The sequence below is a fragment of the Heterodontus francisci genome, chromosome 24 (genome assembly GCF_036365525.1).
Source record: "Heterodontus francisci isolate sHetFra1 chromosome 24, sHetFra1.hap1, whole genome shotgun sequence".
In the NCBI taxonomy this organism is placed as follows: Eukaryota; Metazoa; Chordata; class Chondrichthyes; order Heterodontiformes; family Heterodontidae; genus Heterodontus; species Heterodontus francisci.
The window spans coordinates 33,397,820-33,415,351 of NC_090394.1; positions in this window are offsets into that span (position 1 = coordinate 33,397,820).

Genomic DNA, 17,532 nt, shown 5'->3' on the forward strand with positions numbered 1-17,532 from the left:
TCAACACCTACATTGTCTTTCTCCATAGTGAACACAGATGAAAAGTAATCATTTAAAACCTCACCTACGTCTTCCGGCTCCACACGCAGATTGCCACTTTGGTCCCTAATGGGCCCTACTCTTTCTCCGGTTATTCTCTTGCCCTTAATATACTTATAAAACGCCTTGGGATTTTCCTTTATCTTGCCCACCAATGTTTTTTCATGCACCCTCTTCGTTCTCCCAATTACATCTTGAAGTACCACCCTACTCTTTCTATACTCCTCCAGGGCCTCCACTGTTTTCAGCACTCTGAATCTGCCATAAGCCTCCTTTTCTTTCCTTATCCAATCCTCTATATCCCTTGACATCCAGATTTCCCTGGATTAGTTGGTCCTACCCTCACCTTTACGGGAACATGTTGGCTCTGAACTCTCACTATTTCCTTTTTGAATGACTCCCACTGGTCTGATGTAGACTTTCCTCCAAGTTGCTGCTCCCAGTCAACTTTGGCCAGATCCTGTTTTATCATATTGAAATCGGCCTTCCCCCAATTCAATACCTTTATTTCCGGTCCATCTTGGTCCTTTTCCATAAATATCTTAAATCTTACAGAGTTATGTCACTATCTGCGAAATGCTCCCCCACTGACACTTCTACCACTTGTCCAGTGTCAGTCCCTAGGATTAGGTCCAGTATCGCCCCTTCTCTTGAAGGACTCTCTACGTGCTGGCTGAAAAAGCTCTCCTGGATGCACTTTAAGAATTCCGCCCCCTTTAAGCATTTTGCACTAAGACTATCACAGTTAATATTGGGGAAGTTGAAATCCCCTACTATTATTACCCTATTATTTTTACACCTCTCTGAGATTTGCCTACACATCTGCTCCGCTATCTCTCCCTGACTGTTTGGAGGCCTGTAGTACACACCCAGCCAAGTGATTTCCCCCTTTTTAATTTTTAAGTCTACCCATATGGCCTCATTTTAGGAACCTTCTAAGATATCATCCCTCCTTACTGCAGTAATTGACTCCTTGATCAACAGTGCAATGCCACCTTCTCTTTTACAACCCCCGCCCACCCCCGTCACGCCTGAAGATTCTATATCCTGGAATATTGAGCTGCCAGTCCTGCCCTTCCCTCAACCATGTCTCTGTGATAGCAATAATATCATATTCCCATATGTTAATCAATGCCCTCGATTCATCTGCCTTACTAGTAAGACTCCTTGCGTTAAAATAGATGCAATCCAGCCTTGCATTATTCGCTTGTGCCTTAACAGGTCTATATTTGCTCTGCCTTCCAGACTGACTTCGTTTCTATTCTATATTTGGCTGTGCATCACCCCCTACTGTACCTCCACTCTGTATCCCATCCCCCTGCCAAATTAGTTTAAACCCCCCCCCCCCCCCCCCCACCAACAACACTAGAAAACCTCCCAGCAAGGATGTTGGTCCCGTTCTGGTTCAGGTGCAACCTGTCCAACTTGTACAGGTCCCACCTTCACCAGAAACAGACCCAGTGATCCAGGAAACTAAAGTGCTCCCTCCTGCACCATCTCTTCAGCCACGCATTCATCTGCTCTATCCTCCTATTCCTATACTCACTAGCTCGTGGCACCGGGAGTAATCCAGAGATTACATCATTTGAGGTCCTGCTTTTTAATCTGCTACCTAGCTCCCTTAATTCTTGTTGCAGGACCTCATCCCTCTTTCTACCTATGTCGTTGGTACCAATGAGAACCACGACCTCTGACTGTTCACCCTCCCTTTCAGAATGTCCTGCAGCCACTCCGTGACATCCTTGACCTGAGCACCAGGGAGGCAGCACACCTTCCTGGAGTCACATTTGCAGCCACAGAAACGCCTGTCTGTACCTCTTACGATAGAATTCCCCATCACTATAGCTCTCCCACTCTTTTTCCGCCCCTCCTGTGCAGCTGAGCCACCCGTAGTGCCACAGACCTGGCTCTTGCTGCATTCCCCTGAGAAGCTATCTCCCCCAACAGTATCCAAAGTGGAAAATCTGTTAGATAGGGTGATGGACCAAGGGGACTCCTGCACTACTTGCCTAGTTCTTCTGCTCTACCTGACAGTCACCCATTCCCTTTCTTCCTGAGCAGTCTTTACCCTCGGTGTGACCACCTCCCTGTACATGCTATCGATGATGATCTCAGCCTTGCGGATGCTCCACAGTGTCCCCAGCTGCCGCTCCAGATCCGAAACACGGAATTCGAATAGCTGCAGCTGGAGCCACTTCCTGCACACTTTCACCCCCCTGATTTTTTAAAGTTATTCACAGGCCCCAACAGCTGTTACTCACCCAATCAGCTTACAGATTTCCCGTGATGTCACTGTTGAAGCTTAGCGCATGGAGACACAGACAGGGCCTGCCGAGTGCCGCCGCTCCGGTCTTCAGGTAGGTAAGGGCCTCGAACCCCGCTCTCTCTTTATACAGGTCCGACTCTGGATCCGTCTCCTCTCAGGTCCGCCTGTCAACTGCCGCTGCTCCGATCTTCAGGCCCTTAAGTGATGGTTGGGTGGGAAGGCCATTCACAGGCATTTCTGCCCCAGACTTAATTTTGGCGGAGGCGAGATGATGGTCAGAGCTACCCCCACCACCCGCCCCCCTCCTCCCCACCCCTCGCCACCATACCATCCGATTCTATGCTCTCTGCCTCCAAACCCACCGTGGTGGAGATCATACAATTCCCCCCAGTATTTTGCAACCAGTACAGCACCTGTAGCAATGAAACTTCAGGTACTGCAGCATTGAATTTTGTATCTGTTAACTCCTCAAAGAGTTAGCTAATTCTATCATCAATACCTACAGTTGAAAGGATGCAAATGATCAGCATATACAGAGACAGTTCACAAACGTAAGTACAGCTGAGGGAGGCCATTTGGCCTGTCTAGCTCATCCTTTCATCAGAACCTGCAATGCCCTATCACAGTGTTTAACTGTCTCTTGAATGACCCAGAGATATTTCTCATCAGTACATTACCAAGAGGCCATTCTTGTATCAGTCTCTCCATTCTTGTATCAATGCTTGCACCTGTAATGAAATCGGGACTGATTCCAGAGTATTCTACTCTAACATAGTAATGGATCACATGGAAATGCGAAGGTCGTTCGGACCTTCTTAATTCACCCAACCAGAAGGAACCTACAATTACCCAAACTATTTGTTTAATGCCTCCAGGATTTCTGCCACCACTATTCTCTCGCAAAGTTTATTTTGCCTGTAGGTCATACTCTTTGTGAAGAATGACTTGCGGGTATGGGTTAGTGGTTGAGGCAGAAACTATATCAACATTCAGGATTAGATCAGACAGACAGATGAAGGAAAAGGAGCTAAGGGATATTGGAGCAGGGTGGATAAATGTGATTAGGACTACATGTTAGTGTGGAGGTTTAAAGCTGACATAGACTGGCTGGGTTCAAATGGTCTTTTTGCAAGCTGCAGTTTCTATATATTAGTTCTAAAGTTGACTTTGACTAGTTTAAATATGCGCCCTGTTGTCCTACTGTCACAGTTCTGGATTGGCCCTTCTTACATACCTCATGAAGTTTTTCAGCACTATGGAACTCCTTATGCGCCTCAGTGTTTCCTCCTTTCTTCTTGTCTTTGGGATTTTAAAACCCCAGCTTGATACAAGATACTTGCCTCCTGATTCATCCTGTCTTCTCTTTTACTCTTTATAACCGTAGCAAGTATGAGCCTTGGCTTTCCAACTAGTTTTATCAAAAAACAGGGTCAGCTGTTGCTCCATGGGTAGCACTTTTGCCTTTGAGTCAGATTGTTGTGGGTTCAGGCTCCAGAGATTTGAGCACAAAATCTAAGCTGACTCCTCAGTCCTGTACCGCAGGAGAGCGGGTACTGTCAGAGGTGTTGTCTTTTGGATATGTTAAACCGAAATTGGCATCTGTCCTCTCAAGTGCAAAGATCCCATAGAATGGGGAGTTCTCCTTCGTGTGCCAGACAATATTTATCCCTCAACAAAAATCACTCAAAAACAGATTAGCTTATCATTATCACATTGCTGTTTTTGGTAGCTTGCTGTGTGCAAATTGGTTGCTGTGATTTCCCCATGTTACAACAATGAATGCACTTCAAAATACTTCATCAGCTGTAAAGTGCTTTGGGGTGTCCTGAGGTTATGAAAAAGCTAGACAACTGCAAGCTCTTTCTTTACTTTAAGGTCAGTTCATATCCAATCTGCCGAGCTATTTCTGCAGAGAAAACTTCCCCTACACCAAACAGGGGTATATGAGTCATGAAAAGCTTGTGTAGAAACATCGTAATACGGGCCACTGACACAACTGATAGGTGCTAGTATAATTGTAGAGAACAACAATTGGCTCATAGCTGAGGGAGTGAAAGTGGTTGTGCAAAATGCAAAGACTTTACACTGCTCTTCAGTTTAGGACAATGTTCTTTCACCAACCATTGCAGCTATTGTTTGGAAAAAAATATTAATTTTATGGATCAGTGATATTTCACTGTAAATTGTTCATGGAACAAATGTCCCCACTGAAATAGAAATGATCATTCAGGCTCAACTGGTTATATGCCTTCCTAATTGCTTGCTGTACCTGCATGCTAACTTTCTGCGTTCCTTGTACAAGCATACCCAAGTCTCTTTGAACATCGACAGTTACAAGTTTCACGCCTTTTAAAAAATATTCTGCTTTTCTATTCTTATGACCAAAGTGAATAACTTCATACTTCCCTACATTATACTCCATCTGCCACCTTGTTGCCCACTCACTTAACCCGTCTATATCTCTTTGCAACCTCTGTGTTCTCCCCACAGCTTACCTTTCTACGTACCTTTGTATCATCAGCAAACTTAGATACATTACTCTTTGTCTCTTCATCTAAGTCATTAAAATAGATTGTTAATAGCTGAGGCCCCAGCACTGATCCTTGTGGCACTGCACTATTCACTGCCTGCAACTTGAAAATGCAACACTTGTGCTGTCTGTTTGCTTCCAGTCCATTAACCAATGCTCTATCCATGCTAATATATTACCAACAACTCCATGAGCCCTTATCTTGCCAATTAACCTTTTGTGTGGCACTTTATTGAATGCCTTCTGGAAATCCAGGTATACTACATCTACTGGTTCCCCTTTATCTACCCTGCTAGTTACATCCTCAAAAACACGAACAAATTTGTCAAACAGGATTTCCCTTTAGTAAAACCCTGTTGACTGGTTCTAATCATACTTTGCTTTTCCAAGTGCACTGTTAAGACTTCCTTAATAATACAATCCAGCATTTTCCAACGACTGATGTTGGCTGACTAGCCTGTAGTTCCCTGTTTTCTCTTTATCTCCTTTCTTGAAAAGCGGTGTAACATTTGCCAACTTCCAATCTGGTGGGACTGTTTCCGAATCTAAGGAAGTTTGGAAAATCATAGCTAGCGCATGCACTATCTCTGCAGCTATCTCTTTTAGAACCCTTGGGTGTAGGCCATTAGGATTTGTTGGATTTTAGTCCCTTCAGTTTCTCCAATACTTTTTCTATGCTGATATTAATTTCCTCACTCTTTTTAGCCCCCAGGTTACTGTCTATTTCTAGTATGAAACTTGTGTCTTCTACTGTGAAGACAGACACAAAATATTTGTTCAATGCCTCTGCCATTTCTTCATTCCCCATGATAGTTTCTCCTGTCTCTGCTCTCAGGGACCAACATTTACTATAGCTGCTCTCTTCCTTTTTATATACCTGTAAAAGCTTTCACAATCTGTTTTTATGTTACTAGCTAGTTTACTCTCATTCTATTTTTTCCTTTTTATATCAACTTTTTGGTGGCCCTTTGCTGGTTTCTAAAACACTCCCAATCCTCAGACTTGCTACTCTTTTTTGCAACATTGTAAGCCTCTTCTTTTAATCTAATACTGTGCTTAACTTCCTGAGAGAGCAATGGATGGGTCCTTCTTATTGAGTTTTTGTTTTTCAATGGAATATATTTTTGTTGAACATATTGAATTGTTTCTTTAAAGGTTTCCCACTGTTCATTTACTGCCATACCTTTTAGTCTATTTACCCAGTTTACCTTAGCCAGTTCCCCCCACATAACTATGTAATTGTTTAAGTTTAAGATTCTTTGTTGTGATTGGAGTATGCCACTTTCAAACTTATCATGGAATTCAATGGCATTATGATCACTATTTCCCAGTGGATCTTTTACTATGATATTGCTAATTAACCCTGTTTCATTACACAATACTAGATCTAAGATAGCTTTATCCCTAGTCAGTTCCACAATATATTGCTCCAAGAAACTGTCACGCAAACATTCTACAAACTCATCTTCTAGACCACTCTTGCCAATTTCATTGTCCAATTCTAAATGAAGATGAAAGTCCCCCACAATTATTACATTGCCTTTGTTACAAGCTCCAATAATTTTTCGTTTAATGCTCTGTCCAACGGTGTAACTACTGTTAGGGGGCCAATAAACTATTCCCACCAGTGTTTTCTGATTCTTGCTATTCCTAATTTCCACCCATACTGATCCTACTTCATGAAGATCTGAGGCCAGATCCTTTCTCACTGATGTTCCTTATGTCATCCTTTACCATCAGGGCCACCCCTCCTCCTTTGCCATTTTGTCTGTCTTTCCAACATCTTGTGTACCCTGGAATATTTATTTCCCAACCTTGATCACCTTGTAACCATGTCTCTGTAATGGTGATTAGATCTAAATCATTTACCTTTACTTGTGCTGCTAGTTCATCTGTCTTATTGCAGATGCTTCGCGCATTCAGATAAAGAGCCTTTAATTTCATATTTTTACTTCTACGCCCTGAAATGACCTTATTCGCTGATGCACAATTTTTGCTAAACCCGCTGTCCCTTCCTGTCCCATTCTGCTTGTCTTTACCCAAAAGGCTATACTGTTCCGATGCCTCAAAGTTTCTCTTTCGATTTCTAAATATCCCTTCGCCCGAACTTTACCCTGCCTCTGTAAGGTCACAACCTCTAGTCTTATCTGCTGGAGCACTCTTAAGTTTGTACGCTTTGTCCCTTCCTGCCACTCACTGATTATCATTAGCCTTATTGCTACCTTGCTCTCTTGTCTTCTCCTCTCATTAAGTTATCACATCTTGGCTCACTTGATATCTCACCCCCATTATTTAGTTTAAATCCTCTCTACCACCCTGGTTATACAATTCGCCAGAACACTGGTCCCAGCATGGTTCAGGTGTAGACACAGGGCGGCACAGTGGCGCAGTGGTTAGCACCGCAGCCTCACAGCTCCAGCGACCCGGGTTCAATTCTGGGCACTGCCTGTGTGGAGTTTGCAAGTTCTCCCTGTGTCTGCGTGGGTTTTCTCTGGGTGCTCCGGTTTCCTCCCACAAGCCAAAAGACTTGCAGGTTGGTAGGTAAATTGGCCATTATAAATTGTCCCTAGTATAGGTAGGTGGTAGGGAAATATAGGGACAGGTGGGGATGTGGTAGGAATATGGGATTAGTGTAGGATTAGTATAAATGGGTGGTTGATGGTCGGCACAGACTCGGTAGGCCGAAGGGCCTGTTTCAGTGCTGTATCTCTAAACTAAACTAAACTGAACAGACCGTCCCAACGGTACAGCTCCCACTTCCCCCAGTTACTGGTGCCAGTGCCCCATGAATCAAACTCTCAAAATCATGAATTTAACTCTCTAATCTTATTTACCCTACACCAGTTTGCCCGTGGCTCAGTTAGTAGCCCAGAGATTATTATCTTTGAGGTTCTACTTTTTAATTTAGCCCCTAGCTGTCATACTTCCTATGCAAAACCTCTTTCCTAACCCTATCTGTGTACCCATGTGGACGATGACAATTGGATCCTCCCCCTCCCACTGCAAGTTCCTCTCCAGCCCTGAGCAGATATCCTGAACCCTGGCACCAGGCAGTCAACACAGCCTTCTGGACTCTCATTCTTGGCTGCAGAGAACTGTGTCTATCCCCCTGACTACACTGTCTCCTACTACCTCCACATTCCTATTTACTCCCCTCGCTTGAATGGCTTCCTGTACCACAGTAGCATGGTCAGTTCACTCATCCATTCTGCAGCCTTCACTCTTATCCATACAAGTTGATAGACCCTCAAACCTGATGGACAATTGCAAGGACTGAGGCTCCTCCACTTCTGCCTTCTCGATCCCCTTACCTGCCTCACTCGTAATCACACCCTCCTGTCCCTGACCACTGACCATATCAGAAGACCCTATCCTAAGGGGTGTGACCGCCTTCTGTAACAAAGTGTCCAGGTAACTTTCCCCCTCCCTGATGCATTGCAGTGTCTATAGCTCCATCTCCAGCTCATTGACTCTGAGCAGAAGATCCTCAAGCCTCATACTTACTGCAGACGTGTTTGCAGTGGATCACACTGGCGTCCACCAGCTCCCACATACTGCAGCCGCTGCACATCACCTGCCCTGCCATCTTTATTATTATGTGTTAATTTTTTTAAATTGATAAACCCCACTACAACTAAGCTACTGCTTATTAATAAATTACCTGAGTCTCAGAAGATTCTAATTGTTATTTTAATTAATGTTACACTAACCCCAATTAAAATTCCTTATTTTAGATAAGAGGAAAAAAAGAGAAAATGTTCACCAACCAATCACTTACCTTCTATGCTGGAATGTCACACATCAATTCCTCTTTCCCCCTCTGCACTAAATTCCCACATGAACCAAACTCCCACCTTCACACTCTGACTACGTCTCACTCCCGTGAAGTCTCCTCTTGGTGCACCACTTACTCGATCCTCAGATACAGGATATGCATGGCATGCATTCTTTGCTAATTGTATATTCATTGTGTTAAATTGTTTGCAGGTTGTGGGCATTAACTGGGGGATTTACTTGACTCCCTATAAAAATTAACAGACTAAAACTGGTTGTCTGGCTAGGAGTTGTATGCTTGTAATGTGTAACTGTCGGTGCATATAAAAGTGTGTAAAGATTGACTCCAGTTCTATCCTTCACCAACTGGCTATCTGGAGTAGAACAGTCTTCTCATTATTGTTTTTACATAGAATGTACAGCACAGATACAGGCCATTTGGGCTCAACTGGTTATATACCAATATTTTTACTCCACAAGCGCCTCCTCCCACCCATCTTCATCTAACCCTTTCAGCATATCCTTCTGTTCCTTTCTCCCTCTAGCTTCCTCTTAAATACATCTAGGCGGTTCACCTCAAAACCCTGTGGTAGCAAGTTCCACATTCCAACCACTCTTTGGGGAAAGATGTTTCCCCTGAATTTCTTATTGGATTTATTAGTAACTATCTTATATTTATGACCCCACAAATGAAAAATATCTTCTCAATATCTACCTTATCAAGCCCTTTAAGAATTTTAAAGACCTTCATTAGGTCACTCCTCAGCCTTCTCCTTTCTAGAGAAAAGCACCCCAGCCTGTTCAGTCTTTCCTGATAGTTGCAATCTGCTTCATCCTGGTAAATATTTTTGCACCTTCTGCAATGCTTCTATACTCTATTTCTAAATTCTAAATCCTGTAGTTATGAAATGAAATGACCAATTTTCTAGCAGTGAAAACAAGACATTTGATGCAGGACCAATGAAAAATAGCTACATTTCAGTAAAATAAGGTATTAAAAAGACAAATCAATAATCAACCCTTATTATTTATCATCCTCATAGAAAGTCTCTTTCAACGCCATTCATTGGAAGGCCAGGAGTTTACTTCTCTGCCCTATTCACAGGGGAAATACATGGACAGGGGAGGTCAAACAGGGCAAAGAGATAAAATAAAAAAGTAGCAGTCTGGATCACCATTCATCTTGGTGGCGATGGCTGAGGGGTGGGGAGGAGGGTACAGGTGACGTTGGATTTCACACTACCATGAAACAAACGTGAGTGGCACTGACTTGGCATCATTTGTTTAATGACTCACAGTAGATGCTCCCTGAGGGAACCTATTATTCAGAAATTAAGTAATGATATCTGAGAGGAATTTCTAAAGATGTCAGAACGCATACATAGAATTAGAATTAGAATTAGAATTAGAATTAGAACATTACAGCGCAGTACAGGCCCTTCGGCCCTCGATGAATTACATAGAATTACATAGACCACAAGGAATAGTTGAGCATAAATGCATTTAAAGGAAAGTTAGATAAACACATGAGGAAGCAAAGATTACACTCCTGTGAAGTGCCATTGGATGTTTTACGATGTTAAAGAGGCTATATAAATGCAAGTTGGTGTTATTTTGATAGCTAGTTGAAAATAAATGGAAGAAGGCTCATGTGGAGAATTAATGTCAGCATAGACCACTTAGGTCAAATGGCCTGTTTCTGTGCTGCAAGTTCTGTGTAATGCTATAGTGCTTAGATGTTATATTTAAATGAATGGCTGAATCCTCAGTCCTTTATAACAAGTTGGTTGCAGGAATGACCATACTTGCAGAAACAATGCAATTGGCTGCTCACTAAACTCTGCCTAAAGAGATTTACCTATGCATGTCAGAGCCATTGCTTTCTGTTCAAGTGATTATCTGATGAGAATAATTGTTGCCAACTCTGAACTGTTTATGACTCATATTGCCAAAGTGTAAGATGCCAACAGGTATGTACCATTTGGAAGATTGATTAGGGAAGTCAAAATAAGAATTTAAACCTGCGCTCATCAGCTGTCTTTCCTTTCTTTGGCCTCCTTGTCTCGAGGGACAATGGGTAAGCACCTAGAGGTGGTCAGTGGTTTATGGAGCAGTGCCTGGAGTGGCTATAAAGGCCAATTCTAGAGTGACAGACTCTTCCACAGGCACTGCAGATAAAATTGGTTGTCAGAGCTGTTACACTTCTGTCTCTTTTCCTGCCAACTGCTACGTCTCTTCGACTCGCCACTTTTTAGCCCCACCTTTATGGCTGTCCGCCAGCTCTGGCGATCACTGGCAACTGACTCCCACGACTCGTCGTCATTGTCACAGGACTTCATATCGAGTTTGCAGCCGTCTTTAAAGCGGAGACATAGACGGCTGGTGGGTCTGATACCAGTGATAAGCTCGCTGTACAATGGGGATCCAGCCATCTTCCATGCATCTCACATGGCCAAGCTATCTCAAGCACCGCTGGATCAGTAGGGCGTATATGCTGGGGATGTTGGCCGCCTCGAGGTCTTCTGCGTTGGAGATACGATCCTGCCACCTGATGCCAAGGATTCTCCGGAGACAGCGAAGATGGAATGCGTTGAGACATTGCTCTTGGTTGACATACATTGTCCAGGCCTCGCTGCCTTAGAGCAAAGTACTGAGCACACAGGCTTGAAATACTCAGACTTTTGTGTTCTGTGTCAGTACGCCATTTTCCCACACCCTCTTGGCCAGTCTAGACATAGCAGTGGACGTCTTTCCCACACGCTTGTTGATTTCTGCATCGAGAGTCAGGTTACTAGTGATAATTGAGCCTAGGTAGATGAACTCTTGAACCACTTCCAGAGCGTGGTCGCCGATATTGATGGATGAAGCATTTCTGACATCCTGTCTCATGATGTTTGTTTTCTTGAGGCTGATGGTTAGGCCAAATTCGTTGCAGGCAGCTGCAATCCTATCGATTAGTCTCTGCAGACACTCTTCTGTGTGGGATGTTAATGCAGCATCATCAGCAAAGAGGAGTTCCCTGATGAGGACTTTCTGCACTTTGGTCTTCACTGTTAGACGGACAAGGTTGAACAACCTGCCATCTGATCTTGTGTGGAGGAAAATTCCTTCTTCTGAAGACTTAAACGCACGTGAGAGCAGCAGTGAGAAGAAGATCCAAACAGCATAGGTGCGAAAACACAGCCCTGTTTCATGCCACTCAGGATAAGAAAGGGGTCTGATGAGGCACCGCTATGCTGAATGGTGCCTTTCATATTGTCATGGAACGAGTAGCTTTGGTGGACATCTGATCTTTGCTAGTAGTCTGAAGAGACCATGTCTGCTGACGAGGTCAAAGGCTTTGGTGAGATCTATGAAGGCAACGTAGAGGGGCATCTGTTGTTCGTGGCATTTCTCCTGTAGCTGGTGAAGGGAGAACAGCATGTCAATGGTGGATCTCTCTGCTCGAAAGCTGCACTGTGCTTCAGGGTAGACACACTCATCCAGCTTCTGGAGTCTGTTTAAAACGACTCGAGCGAAGGATTTCCCCACTATGCTGAGCAGGGAGATTCCATGGTAGTTGTTGCAGTCGTCGCGGTCACCCTTGTTCTTATCGAGGGTGATGATTTTGGCATCGCACATGTCCTGTGGTACTGCTCCCTCATCCCAGCACAGGCAAAGCAGTTCATGGAGTGCTGAGAGTATAGCAGGCTTGGCACTCTTGATTATTTCAGGGGTAATGCCGTCCTTTCCAGGGGCCTTTCCATTGGCTCGAGAATCGATGGCATTACTGAGTTCCGATTTTGTTGGCTGTTCGTCCAGCTCGTCCATGACTGGCAGAGACAGGGCTACATTGAGGGCAGTATCAGTGACATCATTTTCACTAGAATACAGTTCTAGGTAGTGCTGCACCCAGCGGTCCATTTGCTTGCGTTGGTCAGTGATCGTTTCCCCTAATTTAAACTTGAGGGAGGGGCGATCATCTTGATGGTTGGCCCAAAAGCTCTCTTAATGCTATCATACATTCCTCTGATGTTTCCGGTGTTGGAGGCCAGCTGAATACGACTGCATAGGTGTTGCCAGTAGTCATTTGCACAGCACCTGGTGTTCTTTGCGCGGTGCTTCTGGCGGCTTTAAGTGTTAAGGATGTTAACTCGCTGGGGGCTTTCTTGTAGTTCAGCAGTGCAGTGTACTTAGCGGCTATGACTGGTTCCATCTCTTCAGAGTGAGATTGAAACCAGTCTGCATTCTGCTTCTCGCATTTGCCAAAAGTAGTCATTGCTGAGTCATAGATGGTGTCTCTGATGTGGGCCCACTTGGTCTCGGCATCCCCGGCAGGAGTGTTTTGAAGGGTTTTTTCAAGTGAATTGCAAAACTTTTGTGACAGCTGTGGGTAAGAAATTCTGTTAGTGTTGATGCGCAAGCGGCTCTTCTGCTTGGAGTGATGTAGCTTCTTTGGTTTGAGTCTAACTTCGCTGCACACCAGGGAGTGGTGGGTGTCACAATCCACACTGTGGAAGCTGCGTATGATTTGAACACTGTTCATAGAGGGCTCGCCTTGTGACGATGATGTGCAGCTGGTGCCAACGACATGATCTTGGGTGTCTAATGATCAAATAATAACAAAGCTTGCAGGGGGAGGAGATAAGCAGGGGTCAGATTGGTTCCAAGATAACATGTTTGCCAATGGCAGTTTGGAACTGAGTGAGTTCACTATAACAACAACAACAACTTGTATTTATATAGGGCTTTAACGTAATAAAACATTCCAAGGCACTTTACAGAAGCATTATAAACAAAATATCACATTGAGCCACAGAAGGAAATATTTGGGACGATGACCAAAAGCTGGGTTAAAGTGGTGGGTTTTAAGGAACGTCTTAAAGGTCAAGAGGCGGTGAGGTTTAGGGAGAGCTTAGTGGTACAGTGATTAAAATCGAGGATGCTCGAGAGGCCAGAATTAGATGAGCGCAGATATCTTGGAAAGTTGTGGGCTGGAGGAGATTACAAAGATAAGGAGGGCCAAGACCATGTGGGGATTCGAAAACAAGGACAAGAATTTTAAAATCAAGGCGTTGCTTAACTGGAAGACAAAGTAGGTCAGCGGTGCTAGGGGTAATTGGTGAAGGACTTTGCTGCCTGTATTCTAACTTGCACTGAGTTTTGGATGGCCTCAAATTTATAGATGGTAAAACATGGGAGATTGTCCAGGACAGCATTGGAATTGTCAAGTCTAGAAGTAGTAAAGACATGGATGAGGGCTTCAGCAGCTGAGGCAGGGAGTCACATGATTTAAGGAGTTGGAAATAAACAGTCTTCGTGATGCCATGGATGTGTAGTCGGAAGCTCATCTCAGGGTTGAATATGACACCAAGATGTTGAACAGACTGGTTTAGCTACAGCTAGTTGCCAGGGAGAGGGATGGAGTTGATGTTGATGTTTGTAACTGGTACCAAAGACAATGGCTAAAATCTTCCCAATATTCAGTTGGAGGAAATTTCTCATTGTCGGACGCGCATTCTGATAATTTAGATGCAGTGGAGGGGTCAAGAGAGATGGTGGTGAGAGTAGAGTTGAGTGTTGTAGCGTGCATGTGAAAACTAAAGCTCTGCTTTTGGATGGTGTTGCCAAGGAGCAGTATGTAGATGAGAAATAAGATAGGGCCAAGGATAGATCCTTGGGGGACACCATAGGTAACTTGATAATCCAATATTAAGCACAGGCCAGTCCACACTACCTGAGGGCACTGCTGGTACTAGCCAGTCTTGTCTGTCCATTGCTGGTATCCAGAGTCCTTTGATTGAGGGTTGGGAATCTGCCCACTTGACTCAAATCACAGAAACAACTGCACCCAGTGTTGTTAGGAAGGGAGTTCCAGCGACAGTGAAGGAATGGTGATAGAATTCCAAGTCAGGATGGTGTGTGATTTGGAGGGGAACTTGTAGGTAGTGGCATTCCCATACGTCTGCTGCCCTTGTCCTTCTGGGTGGTTGAGGTTATAAGTTTAGAAGATGTTCTTGAAGGAGCCTTGGTGAGTTGCCGCAGTGCATCTTGGAGATGCTACATACTGCTGCCACTCTGCGCCAGTAGTAAAGAGAGTATATGTTTAAGATGGTGGATGGTATGCCAAACATGCAAACTGCTTTCTCCTGGATGGTGTCGAGCTTCTTGAGTGTTGTTAGAGCGACTGAGGCAGGTGTAATGCACTGTTAATTCAGGCCCACTACTCTACAGGCCACAGCATATTAGTAAAGATTCCTACCTACTGGAAAAATAGCCAAATTAATCTCTTTATTTATCCCCAGAATAAAGCACACCAAACCAGGTTTCTTTGAACAACAACAAAATTAAGTATTTATTAATAAACCAAGTTTTAAACGATAATGAGATGAATCTATATGTATGAAAAGATTTTATAACTCCTTAATCTTCCTAACCCTCATACACACACATACATTCAATTACCAACAGTTAACTGAGGGGAAATGGTTATATTGATTTTATAACAATTTCATAGGGATAATAAAGTAACTGGGTTGTATCTTCTGACAGTATTTCTCTGGACCAATGAGGTGTCCCAGAGTCAAATAGTCAGATGCCACTCGATGTCTGCAGGTGAAATTAATGAACAGTCTATGGTGGGTAGATGTTCAAGGTATAAAAACAAGAAATGCTGGAAATACTCAGCAGGTCTGGTAGCATCTGTGGAGAGAGAAGCAGAGTTAGTGTTTCAGGTCAGTGACCCTTCATCAGACAAATATTAGAAATGTAAAAGGTTTTAAGCAAGTAAAGCGGGGGGTGGGGCAAGAGATAACAAAAGAGGTGTTGATAGGACAAGGTCACAGAGAATAACTGACCAGAACTTCATGGAACAAAGGCAAACGGTATGTTAATGATGTGGTGAAAGACAAAGCATTAGTACAGAGAGGGTGTCAATTGACTGTAAAATGAACAACTCTGGCTCCAAGCACAAACATTACAAAAAAAAAGTGGGTAGGCACAGTAGAAACAAACTAAAATAAAATAAACAAATAAAAAAGAAAAAAGAAAGAAAAATAATTAAAAGTAAAAAGGGGGGCCCGTCATGCTCTGAAATTATTCAACTCAATGTTCAGTCCGGCAGACTGTAGCGTGCCTAATCAGTAAATGAGGTGCTGTTCCTCGAGCATGCGTTGCTGTTTGCTGGAACACTGCAGCAATCCCAGGACAGAGATGTAAGCATGAGAGCAGGTGGAAGGGGTGTTGAAATGGCGAACAACCGGAAGCTTGGGGCCATGCTTACAGACTGGGCAGAGGTGTTCCGCAAAGTGGTCACTCTGTCTGCGTTTGGTCTCCCCAATGTATCGGAGTTCAAGGTAGTTAGTCTGCAGCAGGCATCACACAGATCTTTCAGCAACAGGTTGTAGCAACAGGTCTATTTAAATTTTAAAGTAGCAATCTAACAGTAGAAACTTTCTTGAGAGTTGAGGAACTTCCAAAAACACAAAAGTCAACAGGACTTAATCTCAGCAAAGGAGCCTTCTCCACAGAGCACAGCACTACAGAACTCAATCTCGAGGCAGGGATCCTTGACTGGAGGTAACAGCAACTTTCTACACCCAAAACACAGGCTTCCTTTCTCCAAAGCAACGTTTCTCCACAGAGTGTAGCAATTCCTCTTTCATCTGAGTCTCTTCCTCGCTCTTCAGGCAGGTCAAAACCTCACCTTAAATGTAGCACTTTTTTCCTTGAAATGCAAAGCTTATTTTCATAGAGAATAGGTCTTTTTCTCTGGTCTATCAGCAAAACACAACTCTAGAACTGCTAGCTGTTCTGTTTCCCTCTGCAGAACTGAAACTGAAAGCCTTTTTTTACAAACATTAAGAGTCACAAGACAATCGTAAAATTTTCCTGTTGCTTGGATACAAATTGCCTTGCTCTCCAAGGGCTGAATTTTACCCTCAACGGATGGGAGCCGTCCACCGATTGAAAAGTTAGTGGCGAACCCACCTCCGCCTGGCCTGGAGATCCGAACTGCATTTTGTGGTCCCAGGCCATTAATTGGTCTCAGGTGGAACTTTCACCTCATTGAGGCAGGAGGTCCCGCCTAATGGAGCTGCCAGCCAATCAGCGGGCCGGCAGCTCTTAGTCCCAGCAGCGCCACCGGGAGTGGTGACCATTGCTGGGACTGCAACCCAGCTTCAGGAACAAAAGGAAGGATGGCCCCAGGTTTTTGGTCCTTAGTGGGGGTGATCGGTTGAACCCTGGCAAGGCAAGGGTGGTTGATTGGCAGGACAGGGGGCGTGTTGGGGGTGCTTGGGGCATTGGGGACGGCCCTCCGTCAGGCACAGGGTGCTTGATCATGAGGGCCCCTCCCCCTCACAAGCCGTCAGAAATCCACCTGCTTTTGTCAGGCTGCTTTTCTCAGGCCTCAGCCATCTGACCGACCAAGGGAAAAATCCCTGTGGCAACGGGTGGAGGCCCATAAGTGGCTGTTAACTGGCCACTTAGGGCCTTGATTGGCCTGGGGCGGGCGGGCCAGTTTCTCCACCCCGCGCGAAATGGCGGCGGGAGCAGGTTGGGAAGGGTCGTCCAAGCCTCCCACTCCATTTTACCCTCCCCCCCCCCACCATCAATCTGCTGTTTGGGGGGTGGGGGCGTAAAATTCCGGCCCAAATATCAAAGGTCAACAATCAAGGCTCACAGAAAACCCTTTTTCTCAGTCTTAAAGACGCACAGACCTCCCAATTTTTGAAAAAAAAACTCTTATGACACAGGCAAATGGAAAGTATTTCATCACACTCCTGAATTGTGCTTTGTAGATGGTGGACAGGCTTTGGGAGTCAGAAGGTGAGTCACACGCTGTGGTAGTCACAGTATTTATATGGCTGATCCAGTTAAGTTTCTGGCCAACGATAATCCCCAGGATATTGTTGGGGTTTCAGCAATGCTAATGCTGTTGAAT